Consider the following 18,115-nt stretch of genomic DNA (forward strand, 5'->3'; position numbering starts at 1 on the left):
TCACATAGCCCTGAATGTTCTGATTTTTGAGATGTAAGTCTAAGTAGTGTTGAGCGAACACGGACTGTATTATTCAGGCTCGTACCGAATAATTGGATTTTTGTTACCCGAGCACGGACCCGAAAACTTTACTGTATGTTAGGGTTTAAAATCCTTGTTCGGTCATTTTATTTCCTGTTTTGTATGTAATGCTGCGCTTTTAATGGCGGGCTTTCAACAGCCAATCAACAAGCGTTTAACTGGTGTGCCTTAAGCCATCCCAGCCATGCCTACTAATGTATTAGTAGCTGTGATTGGCCATCTGAAGCATGTGACCATGTCTTTATAAGTTCGAGACCCAGCGCGCTGCGTCATTCTGCTGTAGTATTAGGGAGAGAGCACACATCATACGTGCTGGCTGCTGATTAGGGACAGACAGTGATTCAGTGAAAAATTGTGTCCGAAAAGAATGCAGGGACAGGTCGGAGTGTAGGCAGGGAAAGTTATTTGAGCATTTTAGGGACAGGCTGCAGAGATTAGGCAGGGACAGTCTACATCGATTTTGCTGTGTGGGGGGTGGTGCAGTGAACAATCTTTTTGAGCATTTTAGGGACAGGCTGCAGAGATTAGGCAGGGACAGTCTACATCGATTTTGCTGTGTGGGGGGTGGTGCAGTGAACGATCTTTTTAAGCATTTTAGGGACAGGCTGCAGAGATTAGGCAGGGACAGTCTACATCGATTTTGCTGTGTGGGGGGTGGTGCAGGGAACGATCTTTTTGCCCTCACTTGAGCCCACTGAGGAGGAGGGAGAAAAAAATCTATTTTTATCAGTCAGTCGAGTGCAGCGTTCATCAGCTATATTTTACTACAAGTTAAAGGGGAATTTTTTTTTTCCCCTTCATAGCCTGCTGCAGAGCTGACCGTGACATAAAACATAAGACACTGCTGTGTTCACATGTGCTATTGAAAAATCACCAATTTTATATCATATATTTTCTATTCCGCTATTCAATCTACACCCTTTGGAGTAAAAAGAATTAAATTGCGGCATAGTCTGTATCGGTACGTGTGAGATACACCTTCCAAATTTTTGGGGCGCATCTTATACCGCCGAGGATTGCAGGGTGCTTCAGTTTGCCTCCTGCCTGTTCCGAACTCCTCCTACTCCTCATCCTGCCTTTAGGGTACAAAAAATTGTAATCGGGGCCTAGTCTGGGTTGGTACGTGTGAGATACACCGTTTTATAAAATTTTTTCTATTCTGCTATTCAATATACACCCTTTTGGGGTAAAAAAATGAAATTGCGGCATAGTCTATCGGTACGTGTGAGATACACCTTCCAAATTTTTGGGGCGCATCTTATACCGCCGAGGATTGCAGGGTGCTTCAGTTTGCCTCCTGCCTGTTCCGAACTCCTCCTACTCCTCATCCTGCCTTTAGGGTACAAAAAATTGTAATCGGGGCCTAGTCTGTGTTTGTACGTGTGAGATACACCGTTTTATAAATTTTTTTTATTCCGCTATTCAATATACACCCTTTTGGGGTAAAAAAAAATTAAAATGCGGCATAGTCTGTATCGGTACGTGTGAGATACACCTTTTAAATTAGTTTGGCGCATCTCCTTCCACCACCGAGGATTGCAGGGCGCTTCAGTTTACATCCTGTTCCTAACTCCTCCTACTCCGCTTCCTCATCCTCTACCGCCTCCTCATCCGGTCAGAGTAACACCTTCACCACCAAATTCAGCAAAGCCAGGGGTAAACGACAGCAGGCAGTTTTAAAACTTGCATGTTTGGGGGAAAAATCCCACACCGCGCATGAGTTGTGGAGGAGCATGGAACAGCAGACCGATGAGTTGTTGGTGCCAGCGAGCCTCAAGCCCGGCATGGTGGTGTGCGATAACGGGTGAAATCTCATAGCAGCTCTGGGCCTAGCCGGTTTGACGCACATCCCTTGCCTGGCGCATGTGCTGAATTTGGTGGTGCAGAGGTTCCTTCAACATTACCCCAATATGTCAGTGCTGCTGCAGAAAGTGCGGGCCGCCTGTGCGCACTTTATGCGTTCCCACCCTGCTTCTGCTCGCCTGTCAGCGCTGCAGCGTAACTTCAGCTTTCCCGCTCACTGCCTCATATGTGACGTGCCCACAAGGTGGAACTCCACCCTGCACATGCTGGCAAGACTGTGCGAGCAGCAGCAGGCCATAGCGGAGGTTCAGCTGCAGCACACACGCGTGAGCCGCTCTGCAGAACAGCACCACTTCACCAATAACTGGGCTTCAATGCGAGTCCTGTGTGCCTTGTTGCGCTGTTTCGAGTACTCCACCAACATGGACAGTGCCTATGGCGCCGTTCTCAGCGTTACTATCCCACTTTGTATACCCCCAGCCACGCACCAGTGATGGCCACGAGCTGGCCTGGGTGCCACCCTGCTGTGAACATGGTTCCTCCTCCTCATCCTCATCCATCATCCAGCAATTTTTCAAAAAGGTATACGAGGACACAAACGATACACCTTCCACAGAGGGCAGCCTTTCGTTGCCTCTGGGCATCCTGGCACGCATGAGCGATTACATGCTGCAATGACCGCCTGGTTGACAAGTCTCCTGACGGGGACATAGGGTTTCCACGATCTGCCTAGCCAGAGGGCCTGGCAGAACCCCGTTCTTCATGGTAGCCGAAGCCACCTCGCATACTAGGTCAGGGGTGCTCTCCCGAAGAGAGACCCCCCCCCCAGGAGGAAGGAACCTGAGGGCCACACATCAAACCTTCCAAGCCCCATCACTCCAGCAGGTTTCCATAGCCGCCACCCAATCTTGGTCAGGCAGAATGACATCACAGCGCCCCCACTGTATAACTTATAACAACTGATACTACACTTGATCTTAGCCAAAAGGTCGAGAAGCGATGCTGGTGGAATTCCCATATGACAGCAGGGGCACATTGAAAGCACAAGGCAGAGGAGGAGTAGGTCGCCAGGGCACCGCCGGCACCTCAGAGAGCAGGGTTAGCATGTATGAAATGTGGAAAAGGTTTGTCGGCACGCCACAAAAACCAGGACCACCAGCCAGTTTATTTATTTTTTTTATAAGCCCATGGTGTGTGAACACACTCAGACTATCACCCTGCGGGTGCATAAAAAAGTACACAGTGTGTACACATGGTCCTCCTCCCGAAAGAGGAAGGACCCTGACCCTGATCCCCCGGGGCACAAGGCTGCTGACAGGGACTGGTGTACTTACACTGGCAAAGTACTAGGTGGGTGAACCAAGCCAAAAGGCCATATCCATACCCCCCCGACCCAAGACGTTCAGGGACAGTCCAAAGGACCTACACCCTACTAATCGGATTATGTGTGCAAATGTGTACCGCCACATTACAAAAAGACAAACGTGAAACACACAAACATTAAAGAGTGGGGGAAAGGGAGGTGGAGAAGTGCAAGCCCGAAGCTTTAATGAAAGGGGAAAAACGCTAGACCTCCTATTCCTCCATGAGATCCATTAGGTTATAGTCTCTGAGCAGACTATGGACCAGTCTGTGACAGTCCTCAATGGGCATCCTCTCTCGCTGGTAGATAAGGCACTTTTTGGCGCACCATAAAGCGTCCTTAAAGGAACACAGAACCTGCCAGGCGTTGTCAATGTCCTCTTGGGAAAAAGTTCCACCAAATAATCCATTTAGCACACCAAAGTGTGTGATGGCAGTCTGTGGTACAAAGTCCTTAAGTTCAGGTTCCAAGGCCCTAAACAGGCTCTGTGCAAAGGGAAATAATGTGAAAAAGCTGCGCTAAGTGATATAGACCATAGATGATATGATCAAAAATATATATAAAAAGTCCCAGAAAAATAAATACAAAAAAGTCCCAAAATTATTCAAATGATGAATAAACAGCTGAAGTCCAGTCCAACAAAGCCCGAATGAATTCAGTATGTATAGGTACTGCTTACCAGATGTAGCAGCAAGATGAGCATTGGTATATACAGAAGCCAAGCCAAATGGAACTCTGCAGGGGACTCCTCACAGATGGTATCCGCTCAGGGATGTAGATCAGTGAATAATGTAATAAAACATAAAATAAACATAGCGTGATACTGTATAAATATTATATCTCCCGTGTGTGTCAAGGAAATAATGAATGTGCACCACCACCAACACAGGCTGCTTACCAGAAGTAAGACAGAGTGAGCATAACAGGTCTTAACTGAACAAGTAGAAATAAAGAACCACCTCCGTGCTCCCAATTAATTACCAGAAATCTGTAGGCAAATCATGCGATATTGATCACTCAAATAAAACACGGCCACCACCAGTAATTCCTGCTTACCAGATGTCAGCAACCAAACGCATGTAGTAATCAGGGTACAGCTGATGTATGGCAGTCCACCAGACAATAGGAATGAACACTCCCTTAATAATGAGGCTGGTCCACAAAGGTACTCCGATATCACATAGAATAAATGATAAGGGGAGAGCCCATAGCGTAAAACCGTTTTATTAAAATAAATAAAACAAAGAATTGCACTTACAAGAATGATATAGAAAAGCGCTGAATTGGAGCCGCCGGCCAGTCGGCTTCAAACACCCGCCTGAGTATCGTCTCGTCTCGTAGAGGTGACGTCAGCACGCCGCGACCGACATACGTTTCGTCAAATACTGACGTTCGCAAAGGGGCACTCCCAGAAAACCTGCAAAGCAGTTTCCTCCTGGATGAACTATTCCTCTATTCAATATTCACCCATGCCGGTGAAAATAATTCAATTGCGGCCTAGTCTGTACGTGTGAGATATACCCTTTTATATACTTTTGTTCTATTCCGCTATTCAATATACACCCATGCAGGTGATAAAAATTAGATTGCGGCATAGTCTATATGTATGAGATGCACCCTTTTTGGATACTATTTTTCTATTCCGCTATTCAATATACACCCATGCAGGTGAAAAAAATCAAATTGCGGCATAGTCTGTATGTGTACGTGTGAGATACACCCTTTCAATTTGTTTGGCGCATCTCCTTCCACCACCGAGGATTGCAGGGCGCTTCAGTTTACATCCTGTTCCTAACTCCTCCTACTCCGCTTCCTCATCCTTTACCGCCTCCTCATCCGGTCAGCGTAACACCTTCACCACCAAATTCAGCAAAGCCAGGGGTAAACAACAGCAGGCAGTTTTAAAACTTGCATGTTTGGGGGAAAAATCCCACACCGCGCATGAGTTGTGGAGGAGCATGGAACAGCAGACCGATGAGTTGTTGGTGCCAGCGAGCCTCAAGCCCGGCATGGTGGTGTGCGATAACGGGTGAAATCTCATAGCAGCTCTGGGCCTAGCCGGTTTGACGCACATCCCTTGCCTGACGCATGTGCTGAATTTGGTGGTGCAGAGGTTCCTTCAAAATTACCCCGATATGTCAGAGCTGCTGCAGAAAGTGCAGGCCGTCTGTGCGCACTTTCGGCGTTCTCACCCTGCTGCTGCTCGCCTGTCAGCGCTGCAGCGTAACTTCGGCCTTCCCGCTCACCGCCTCGTATGTGATGTGCCCACAAGGTGGAACTCCACCTTGCACATGCTGGAAAGACTGTGCGAGCATCAGCAGGCCATAGTGGAGTTTCAGCTGCAGCACTCACGTGTGAGTCGCTCTGCGGAACAGCACCACTTCACCACCAATAACTGGGCCTCCATGCGAGACCTGTGTGCTTTGTTGCGCTGTTTTGAGTACTCCACCAACATGGCCAGTGCCGATGACGCCGTTGTCAGCTTAACTATCCCACTTCTATCCCTCCTTGAAAAAACGCATCGGGCGATGATGGAAGAGGATGTGGCACAGGAGGAGGAGGAAGAGGGATAATTTCCATGGCTTTTAGGGCAGTCATTCACAAGTGGCTCCGAGGGTGGGTTCCTGCACCCACAAACGCCAGGTACACAATTGTCCAGCAGGGGCACAGTTCTGGAGGAGGAGGCGGAGATGGAGGACGAGATGGAGGAGGAGATGGAACCATGTTCACAGCAGTGTGCCACCCAGGCCAGCTCATGGCCATCACTGGTGCGTGGCTGGGGGGGATACCGGAGACACAGACGATACACCTCCCACAGAGGATAGCCTTTCGTTGCCTCTGGGCAGCCTGGCACACATGAGTGATTACATGCTGCAGTGTCTCCACAACGACCGCCGAGTTGCCCACATTCTAACTTGTGCTGATTACTGGGTGGCCACGCTGCTGGATCCCCGTTACAAGGACAACGTACCGTCCTTAATTCACTCACTGGAGCGTGATCGCAAGATGTGCAAGTACAAGCGCACGCTGGTAGACGCGATGCTGCTGGCATTCCCACCTGACAGCGGGGCCACAGTGGAAGCACAAGGCCAAGGCAGAGGAGGAGGAAGAGGTCGCCAACGCAGCCAGGGCACCGCCAGCACCTCAGAAGAACCCTTCAACTTCTAGGTCTCCAAATTGGGCACATGGCCTGAGCTTGCCCTTTACGCCTTGGAGGTGCTGGCCTGCCCTGCAGCCAGTGTATTATCTGAACGTGTATTTAGCACAGCTGGGGGCGTTATCACAGACAAGCGCAGCCGCCTTTCCAGAGACAATGTGGACAAGCTCACGTTCATTAAAATGAACCAGGCATGGATCCCACAGGATTTTTCCGTACCTTGTGCAGAATAGAGATGGATACCGACCTTACCCAGCCATTGTTATATTTTTGATCTTTCTTACTCTTTTGGGGTGTACCCTCATTTAAAATGACTGAAAAAAAGCAGTGTTGGCTACCTCGTCCCCCTCCACCGCCGCTTCCACCTACACCGCCACATCCACCGCCACCTCAACCTCCCTCCTACTCCATATGGGCCTCGTCCTTCACAGATGAAGAAAATTGTTTTATTTTTCTGTTTTTTTTTTTTTCGTTGTTGTTTTAAGTTATTTCCCTATCCACATTTGTTTGCAGAGCACTTGCCATGATCTTAACTACGTTTTGCTGCCATTTGCAGCACTCTAGCCCTTTCCATTGGTGTTTTAGAGCCATTTTAGTGCCTGAAAGTTCGGGCCCCCATTGACTTCAATGGGGTTCGGTGTCTGGGTAAAGTTCGGAAAAAGTCCGGGACACGGACTCGGACTTTTTTTTCCAAGTTCGGCCGAACCCCCGAACACTGACATCCAGGTGTCCGCTCAACTCTATCTAAGAGTCTTTTGAAAGCCACCATACTACCCGTAGAAACCACCTCTTGTGGTAGAGAATTCCACACTCTTGTAGCCCTAACAGTAAAGAACCCCCCTCGTTGCCTGAGGTTAAAATGCTTCTCCTCTAATCGCATTGTATGCCCTCGAGTCCTCATGCAATCCCTTCGAATGAACAGCTTTTTTTCTAAGCTGAGATCCCCATTGAAAAATGTATAAATTGCTATCATGTCCCCCCTCAGGCGTCTCTTCTCCAGGGAGAATAAATCTAGCGATTGCAGCCGCTCTTCATAATTAAGGTCCTCCAACCCCCTTATCAGTTTAGTTGCCCTTCTCTGGACTCTCTCCAGCTCCAACACATCCCTCCTGAGGACTGGCGACCAGAACTGGACAGAATACTCCAGATGCGGTCGGACCAGAGTTTTATAAAGTGGAAGGATTTTAGTCTTATCTCTGGAATACATCCCTTTCTTTATGCATGCTAATATTCTGCCGGCTTTGGCAGCTGCCGCTTGACATTGCATGCTGTTGCCTAATCTATCATCAACCAAGACTCCCAGATCCTTCTCCATTTTTGATTCCCCCAAGGGTTCCCCTCCTAAAGTGTATTGTGCTTTTATGTTTTTAGTCCCCAAGTGCAAAACCTTACACTTCTCCACATTAAACCTCATTTGCCATGTCGTTGCCCACTCCGTTATTTTGTCCAGGTCATCCTGTAGGATATCTGCTTCATGCTGTGCAGTTATTGCCCTGCCCAATTTTGTGTCATCTGCAAAAACTGATAACGAACTACTGATCCCGTCCTCAATGCTGTTTATGAATAAATTGAACAAGGTTGGTCCCAGGACTGAGCCCTGGGGCACCCCGCTTACTACCTCAGACCAGTCTGAGTATGCGCTGTTTATTACCACCCTTTGGACATGCCCTTTTAGCCAGTTCCGTATCCAAGAGCAAACCCTGCTGTCGATACCTGCAGACCTTATTTTATAAATTAAGCACTTGTGGGGAACTGTATCAAACGCCTTAGCAAAATCCAAGTACACCACATCCACTGGTCTGCCCCTATCTAGCTCACAGCTCACCTCCTCGTAGAATGTTAAGAGATTGGTTTGACAAGAACGCCCATTTGGTCTTGGCAATCTTCTTAGCCTAGCCCTATGCCATCTTTATGTAGAGCAAAAACTCTTTTTTTCATATCCTCAGAGTTCTTTGCCATGAGGTGCCATGTTGAACTTCCAGTGACCAGTATGAGAGAGTGAGAGCGATAACACCAAATTTTACACACCTGCTCCCCATTCACACCTGAGACCTTGTAACACTAACGAGTCACAAGACACCGGGAAAGGAAAATAGCTAATTGGGCCCAATTTGAACATTGTCCTTTAGGGGTGTACTCAGAGTCGGTACGGGGGGGGGGGGGGTCCGAGGGGGGGACACCTGTCCTGGGCGCAGTGTTGGGGGGGGGGGGTTGGGAGTGTCAGCTCTTCTTTTATCTCAATGACAGGATCAAAGTATTTTTTGCTTCTGTCCCCGCCGGCCGGCCGACCTCTCTGCCCACTACCTGTAAGGATTCAGTATGTACGATTCTAGCTTTTGCATTTTCTACATCTTCTACCAGCTTCTGTGCCTGCCTACCTCCTGTAAGGCTTTATTGTATGATTAGATCTGCCTAGGCCAGGCATTTCCCTCGGCTTCGGTCCCCGCCCGCCCACCCGCCGGCTGTCCCACCCTCTGACCTGCCCACTCAGTGGCTGGCCCACCCCTGCAGCACTTATGACACTTTTCTAGCCTTTGTTCTACAGGTCTGATAGGAGTTGGGTAAGCCGGGAGGCGGGGACAAAAGCAGACAGAAGATGCCTTGCCTAAACCCAGACAAATCTAGCCGCAGTACAGGTACAGTGTCATTATGCACTGCTGTTTTCCACTAAGTATATGATCACTGTGGGTTTGCACCATGTACCATGTTTCCTGTAGCCGACTATTAGGGCTTAAGAAGATAGGGGTGACCAGCGCTATGGAGTAAGAGATCCTGAACAATTGAAAAGGTGTAAGCTGCCAACAACCGAACCCACAAGGGATTAAAGAGTGAAATATAAGGAGGTTGCAACGGCGCTACCTTTAAAGTGAATAAGTGCTATATAAGTGCCAACTTAAGAATAAAGTGCCAGTAAATTAAAAATGTACCATAACACGGGTCCAAAGTAAAGTGCACTAGTGACTTGTGATGTGACAAGGATAACTAATTGTTTATCCTGGACCCAAGAGGTGCAACCTAAGTGCAGGTGCTGTGCTGTATATATACTCAATAAATATAAAACAGTGGATTCCAAAGGGTGCAATTTATTAGTGATAACTGCTTTTAACTTCAGTAAATTATATAGAGTACACAAATAAATAAGTGATTATAAATATCTGTGCTATGTGTGGCGTTTTTTGTTGCCACTTGGTGAAGAGTGAACAAAAATAAGTTAAAATAAAGAATGGGGTTGCAATTCCTTCATGCGTCCACTAGATGTCACCCCTGATATACGACCTGTATTGCTGTGAGGTGGTCGGTTATTTCCGGGGTTCTCCAGCGGAATGGACGTAGCTTTGAATCCCTCAAATAGAAGAAAAGGGCCCCATGATGTAGTATACAATCTGTAGCGTGGAGCAAAGAGAGCAAAAGACTCACTTTTAGGCTGTCTAAGATCAGCGGCAACGGCCGGGAAGCTTCTGCGTTCCACGGCCCAGGCTCCGAAACCGTTGGGCGAAGTTGCAACGTCATTACGTCGCAACGTCATTATGTCACTTCCGATTTCGGAGCCTGGGCCGTGGAACGCGGAAGCTTCCCGGCCGTTGCCGCTGATCTTAGACAGCCTAAACGTGAGTCTTTTTTGCTCTCTTTGCTCCACGCTACAGATTGTATACTACATCATGGGGCCCTTTTCTTCTATTTGAGGGATTCAAAGCTACGTCCATTCCGCTGGAGAACCCCGGAAATAACCGACCACCTCACAGCAATACAGGTCGTATATCAGGGGTGACATCTAGTGGACGCATGAAGGAATTGCAACCCCATTCTTTATTTTAACTTATTTTTGTTCACTCTTCACCAAGTGGCAACAAAAAACGCCACACATAGCACAGATATTTATAATCACTTATTTATTTGTGTACTCTATATAATTTACTGAAGTTAAAAGCAGTTATCACTAGCCAGTTCCGTATCCATCACAGGCTAGCACTCCAGTGAGCGCTGAAGAGGCAGAGCAGGGAGCCAACAACTGACAGTCACCGCTCTCTCCTCACTGAAGGCTTTGACTGCTTCATCCTTATGGCAGCGGGCCACAGATGCAGCATCGGACCAATGCTGCTTCCACCTAGGTGAGTATAAATGTTTTTTTTGTTTTTTTAACCCATACTTCTCTTTTTAGTTGCAGAGGCAGCAGCTGGGGGTGTACAGATGCCATGGCCACAATAATTTACACCCCCTGCCACTTTGTGCATGCACTACCGTCTGCCAAATGCAACCCATTCAAATGAACTACAACCTCCCCACAACTGCCTGCAATGCACAGCGTTGCAGTGCAGTAGTTCAGTATGAGGGGCTTAAAACAGGTGGTGAGGTGGCAATATATGTCCTCCTAGCCACCTATCAAACACTTCTGAAAAGCAATCCAAATGCAGATTGCTTTTAAGAGGAACAACAGTCCTTTCAAATACAGTATAAACAGTAAAATGACTATGCAATAAAATGAAATAAATTAGTGACCTACAGATATCTGTAATGGAAGCTGCAGTGTGGGGTGTTGCATCCAAGAGATGAATAGTCCTGGGCAAGCAAATCTTTCATTGTATTGCACAGTGATTTTTATATGTATATTAAAGCACACTGTTATCACTGTTAGGCCCCTTTCACACAGGCGGACCGTTCAGATCCGCCTGTCAGTTTTTCAGGCGGATCCGAACGGATGCCCCATGCATCGATATGGGGCATCGGATGTCAGCGGAGACATGACAGAGGAGGCCATATATCACAAACTCTGTGGAACAGTTGATAAACTGTCTGGTAGGATGTACTCGTCAATCCATCCCCGCGACCTCCTTTTTTCTATGCCACTTGTACTGGCATAGACCACAGTTCGGAACTCCACACCGGAAGTCGCCCTTTTGATCAATAGGGTTTTCCACATGGTTGCTAACTCTGTCCTAGTAGGTTTAACTCGGCTAGATGCTATAACACACTTCAGGTCTTTCCGTCTACGGTAGATGACCTTGGGTTTACTCAAAATCGCTCCTAGTAATAAAGGGTCCTTCTCAAGGATACTCCAATGTTTTTCTAGGATTCTCTTGATGGCAAACTCTTTCTGATTATATTTAGTGCAGAATGTCACTTGATAGTCATCTTTTCTTTTATTATTATCGTGACTGTGGCTATTGCTCCTCGGTTTCCTCCCATCAATGTATTCCTGCTTATATTCCTGGCAGGCTTGACAGCGCGGAACACACGCAAGGCTTACTGGTGGCCCAGTACATGTTGATACCCTTTTCCCTAATTTAGGATGTTGTGATGTCGTGAATTACCTGCCTGGGGCGAACTATATACTGCATATAGGCTTTAATTATCTGGCACCTCTACATCTAACAAAGACCGTTCCCTTCTCCTTATATGATTGGTCACTGATTACTAACCGTATACATGAAGTGCCGCCTCTAGAGACCTGGCTCTTGGACTCTCTAGCTAACTGGCTGCAGCTTTCCCCTCATTTGGGAGTGACTAGATGTTATCCACTTGAATATATTAGGTGGTTTCCCGGTGTGGAGTAAGGAGATGGACATATATCCATGTATACTATAAGAGCAGCTATGAGCCACAGGTGCCAAATGTAATACCAATTCTACTGTTGCTAATTTTATTTACTGCGTCCTGCTATTGTCTGCCACCCCCTGAGTCACAAAAGGAAACACCGGTCTGTTATGGTCTCTCTGGCCCTGAGGAAGCCTTGAGCGAAATGTGTCGGCTTGCTGGGGACCTTCATTTACCATGCTCCATCTGAGACCTCTATACCATCTAATTATACAGGCTATTGGCTTTCCCTTATTGGGAAATATTTCTACCTTGTTGACTCCATTTACATGTTTTGGTTTTATACCCTTTTTTTCAGTGTTTTTTTTGTCATACATGTGCTTTAAAATTTGTAAAATAAAAATGTATTTTTTATACATCTTGGTTTTGTTGTGATCCTTCTCCTCCCATCGGCCCGCAAAGCCCCACTTTTTTCTTTCTTCCATTGTTTTGTAGATCACTTAGGGGTATGGGCCCTATTACACGGTACCTTTTTGTGCCTGATAATATTTATTGTAGGCTGTAGTGATACATTGATTATCGTATCCCTTCTGCCGGAAATTTTTGATTAGAACTGTGCTCTGTTATTCAAAGTCCTCGAGTCTAGTACATGTCCGTCTCAACCTGCAAAATTGTCCCAGAGGGACATTGCGTATCCACCTAGGATGGTGGTGACTGCGGGCATGTAGATACGAGTTGCCTGCTGTGGGTTTTTAAAATGTTTTTTTTTTATGTAGTATGTCTACCTGGCTCTGCCATAAGTTACAGATCCAGGAAAATCAATTTTTCCTTGTCCACGACATGTGTAAACTGGATCCCGTAAGGGTTATTTTGACAGTACTGGAAAAAACACTGTAGCTCTGCATCAGATCCATCCCAGATGACAATTATGTCATCAATGTAGCGGGCAAAGAGAACCAGGTTCGCCCCATATGGGTTATTCCTCCAAATGTGGTGATGTTCCCAGAAACCCATAAAGAGATTTGCATAACTAGGGGCGAACCTGGCTCCCATGGCTGTGCCCTTGATCTGCCTGTAGAATTCTCCCACAAACGTAAAATAGTGGTGGGTCAGTGTAAACTCAATGCACCTTGATAAGAATTCTATTTGAGTATGATGGAGTGTCTGATCCTGGAAAAGAAAGTGCTGTACTGCTTGTAGTCCGTACGCATGTTGGATAGAGGTATATAAGGAGCATACGTCCAACGATACCCATCTATACCTCTCTTGCCATTCATATTTGGTCAGGACTTCAAGCATGTGGCCTGAGTCATGAACATAGGAGGGTAACTGCACCACCATATCCTGAAGGAAGAAATCAATGTAATTCCACAAATTGCATGTGAGGCTATCAATGCCCGCTATTATGGGCCTGCCCGGAGGGTTCAATAAGTCCTTGGGAATATGGTACTTTGGGAATATGGTAGAAGTGTGGTATAACTGGGAAGGGTCTTAGGAGAAAGCTTTTTTCCTGTTTGGTAAGTTTTTAATACACACTGCCCTCTTTACTTGATTCCCAGGTTCCAATGATTATACGCAGTGCATGTGCATTCAGCATTAGGACCTAGAGTTGCACATTTTTTTTCAGTTTTTTTGTATGATTTTTGCTTTTTGTTTTGTTTTTTGTCTGGTTCTGTCATTGACCACAGCCCAGTGGATACTATGAGACACTTGTGGTTGTTTTGAGGCAAATGAGGACAGTGGGTTCAACTGTGCACTGGACGGCTCCGCCCAGCGCCCGTAGGAGGTGGGAGGAACCGGTTCAATGGATACTAGTATATATTTGGGTTTGCTGTTGATATTACCAGCTCTGATGAAGGGAGCTTGACTCCCGAAACGCGTTACGGTCTCATCTACAAGGACGTGTTCCATTCCATGTGTGGTGGAATCTTTTAATGCGATTTTACATTCTTCTCGTCTGTGAGTATGCATTTGGCATTTTAATAAAACATTTTATATGGTGACCATGGGTAATGAGCTAGGTGTTGCGCCTCCTTTTCTTTCTTTTAGACTTGTCCTATTATTTGTGTATTGAGATAATGTGTATTGTGTAGGGTTGAGCGAACACCTAGATGTCCGTGTTCGACGGGTTCGGCCGAACTTTAAAAAAAAGTCCGGGTCCGTGTCCCGGACTTTTACCGAACTTTTCCCGGACACCGAACCCCATTGAAGTCAATGGGGACCCGAACTTTAAGGCACTAAAATGGCTCTAAAACACCAAAGGAAAGGGCTAGAGTGCTGCAAATGGCAGCAAAACGTAATTAAGAGCATGGCAAGTGCTCTGCAAACAAATGTGGATAGGGAAATAACTTAAAACAACAAAAAAAAACAGAAAAATAAAACAATGTTCTTCTTCATCTCTGAAGGACGAGGCCCATATGGAGTAGGAGGGAGGTTAAGGTGGTGGTGGATGTGGCGGTGACATAGGCGTGCGCACAGGGTGTGCTGGGTGTGCCTGGGCACACCCTAATCACCTAGGGCACATAGCATTGCCAGTGAGGAGATGGGAAAGATCTCCCTGGGACCTGCTCTGCTCTATTTCTCCTTGCCTACAGGTACATGGCCCCGATACATTACTCTCCCTGCTGGCAAACACATGCATGTGTATTTCAACTTTGGGGTGCACACCTTAATGCAATAGGCTGCGCACACCTATGGGCGGTGTAGGTGGAAGCGGCGGTGGAGGAGGACCAGGGCCGGATTAACAGCATCATGGGCTTGGTGCTGAGGATTTTGAAGGGCCTTAGGGCCGTGCCTTGCCATGCACCCAGAGGAGGAAGGGTGCAGCCATGCATGCCTAATTCAACATGGGATGCTGTCTCTGAAGCCCATAAACACATCCATGCATCGCCAACTGTCCCTCCTTGTCCGGCCTTCACGCTGTGTGGGGAGGTTCTGAGGGTGCTGCCTGGGGAAGCGAGCATAGAAGCCAGACTTCTGTGTTTACAAGTGACAGAAGAGCGGTAACAGTGAATATGGCCAACCCGGGGCCTATATAAAAGGTAGGGGCCTGGAGCTGCAGCTCCAATAGCCCCTACATTAATCTGGCCCTGAGGAGGAGGACGAGGTAGCCAACACTGCTTCTTTTCACAAATTTTAAATGAGGGTACACCCCAAAAGAGTGAGAAAGAGCAAAAATGGAACAATGGGTGGGTAAGGTCGGTATCCATTGCTATTCTGCATAAGGTACGGAAAAGTCCCGTGGGATCCATGCCTGGTTCATTTTAATGAACGTGAGCTTGTCCACATTGTCTCTGGACAGGCGGCTGCGCTTGTCTGTTATAACGCCCCCAGCCGTGCTAAATACCCGTTCAGATAATACACTGGCTGCAGGGCACGCCAGCACCTCCAAGGCGTAAAGGGCAAGCTCAGGCCATGTGCCCAATTTGGAGACCCAGAAGTTGAAGGGGGCAGACCCGTCATTCACTACATGTAGGCGTGTGCACACATACTGCTCCACCATGTTGGTAAAATGCTGCCTCCTGCTAAGACGTTCCATCTGAGCTGCTGGTGCTGCTGTTTGTTGTGGCGTGCTGACAAAGCTTTTCCACATTTCGGCCATGCTAACCCTGCCTTCTGAGGTGCTGGCGGTGCCCTGGTTGCGTTGGCGACCTCCTCCTCCTCCTCCTCTGCCTTGTGCTTCCACTGTGGCCCCGCTGTCAGATGGGAATGCCAGCAGCATGGCGTCTACCAGCGTGCGCTTGTACTCGCGCATCTTGCGATCGCGCTCCAGTGAGTGAATTAAGGACGGTACGTTGTCCTTGTAACGGGGATCCAGCAGCGTGGCCACCCAGTAATCAGCACAAGTTAGAATGTGGGCAACTCGGCGGTCGTTGTGGAGACACTGCAGCATGTAATCGCTCATGTGTGCCAGGCTGCCCAGAGGCAACGAAAGGCTGTCCTCTGTGGGAGGTGTATGGTCCGTGTCCTCTGTATCCCCCCAGCCACGCACCAGTGATGGCCATGAGCTGGCCTGGGTGCCACCCTGCTGTGAACATGGTTCCATCTCCTCCTCCAGCTCCTCCTCCTCCTCATCCTCCTCATCCTCCAGAACTGTGCCCCTGCTGGACAATTGCGTCCCTGGCGTTTGCGTGTGCAGGAACCCACCCTCGGAGCCCCTTGCGAATGACTGCCCTGAAAGCCTTGGAAATGTTACCTCTTCATCCTCCTCCTCCTCCTCATCCTGTGCCACATCCTCTTCCATCATCGCCCGAATTGTTTTTTCAAGGAGGCATAGAAGTGGGATAGTTAAGCTGAGAACGGCGTCATTGCCACTGGCCATGTTGGTGGAGTACTCAAAACAGCGCAACAAGGCACACAGGTCTCGCATGGAGGCCCAGTTAAATTAAATAGCGGAATAGAAAATATGATCCAAAAAAAGTGTATGTATATCACACGTACACAACCACACTAGGCCCCAATTACTATTGTTTGTACCCCTAAAAGGCTAGATGAGGAGTAGGGGGAGTATGGAACAGGCAGCACCCTCAAACCTTCAGAAGTATGAGATGAACCCCAACAACTTGGAAAGGTGGATCTCTCTCACACGTACCGACACAGACTATCCCGCAATTCAATTGATCCTCAAAGGTTTTTATTGAATAGCGGAATAGGAAATATGATCAAAAAAAGTGTATGTATCTCGCACGTACACAACCACACTAGGCCCCAATTACTATTGTTTGTACCCCTAAAAGGCTAGATGAGGAGTAGGGGGGGTATGGAACAGGCAGCACCCTCAAACCTTCAGAAGTATGAGATGAACCCCAACAACTTGGAAAGGTGGATCTCTCTCACACGTACCGACACAGACTATCCCGCAATTCAATTGATCCTCAAAGGTTTTTATTGAATAGCGGAATAGGAAATATGATCAAAAAAAGTGTATGTATCTCGCACGTACACAACCACACTAGGCCCCAATTACTATTGTTTGTACCCCTAAAAGGCTAGATGAGGAGTAGGGGGGGTATGGAACAGGCAGCACCCTCAAACCTTCAGAAGTATGAGATGAACCCCAACAACTTGGAAAGGTGGATCTCTCTCACACGTACCAACACAGACTATCCCCCAATTTAACTGATCCCCAAAGGTTTTTGATTAAATAGCGGAATAGAAAATATGATCCCAAAAAAGTGTATGTATATCACACGTACACAACCACACTAGGCCCCAATTACTATTGTTTGTACCCCTAAAAGGCTAGGAGTAGGGGGAGTATGGAACAGGCAGCACCCTCAAACCTTCAGAAGTATGAGATGAACCCCAACAACTTGGAAAGGTGGATCTCTCTCACACGTACCAACACAGACTATCCCCCAATTTAACTGATCCCCAAAGGTTTTTGATTAAATAGCGGAATAGAAAATATGATCCCAAAAAAGTGTATGTATATCACACGTACACAACCACACTAGGCCCCAATTACTATTGTTTGTACCCCTAAAAGGCTAGGAGTAGGGGGAGTATGGAACAGGCAGCACCCTCAAACCTTCAGAAGTATGAGATGAACCTCAACAACTTGGAAAGGTGGATCTCTCTCACACGTACCAACACAGACTATCCCCCAATTTAACTGATCCCCAAAGGTTTTTGATTAAATAGCGGAATAGAAAATATGATCCCAAAAAAGTGTATGTATATCACACGTACACAACCACACTAGGCCCCAATTACTATTGTTTGTACCCCTAAAAGGCTAGGAGTAGGGGGAGTATGTAACAGGCAGCACCCTCAAACCTTCAGAAGTATGAGATGAACCCCAACAACTTGGAAAGGTGGATCTCTCTCACACGTACCAACACAGACTATCCCCCAATTTAACTGATCCCCAAAGGTTTTTGATTAAATAGCGGAATAGAAAATATGATCCCAAAAAAGTGTATGTATATCACACGTACACAACCACACTAGGCCCCAATTACTATTGTTTGTACCCCTAAAAGGCTAGGAGTAGGGGGAGTATGGAACAGGCAGCACCCTCAAACCTTCAGAAGTATGAGATGAACCTCAACAACTTGGAAAGGTGGATCTCTCTCACACGTACCAACACAGACTATCCCCCAATTTAACTGATCCCCAAAGGTTTTTGATTAAATAGCGGAATAGAAAATATGATCCCAAAAAAGTGTATGTATATC

The sequence above is a fragment of the Pelophylax lessonae genome (assembly GCF_965119305.1).
Source record: "Pelophylax lessonae genome assembly, chromosome: 2".
NCBI classification, from domain to species: domain Eukaryota; kingdom Metazoa; phylum Chordata; class Amphibia; order Anura; family Ranidae; genus Pelophylax; species Pelophylax lessonae.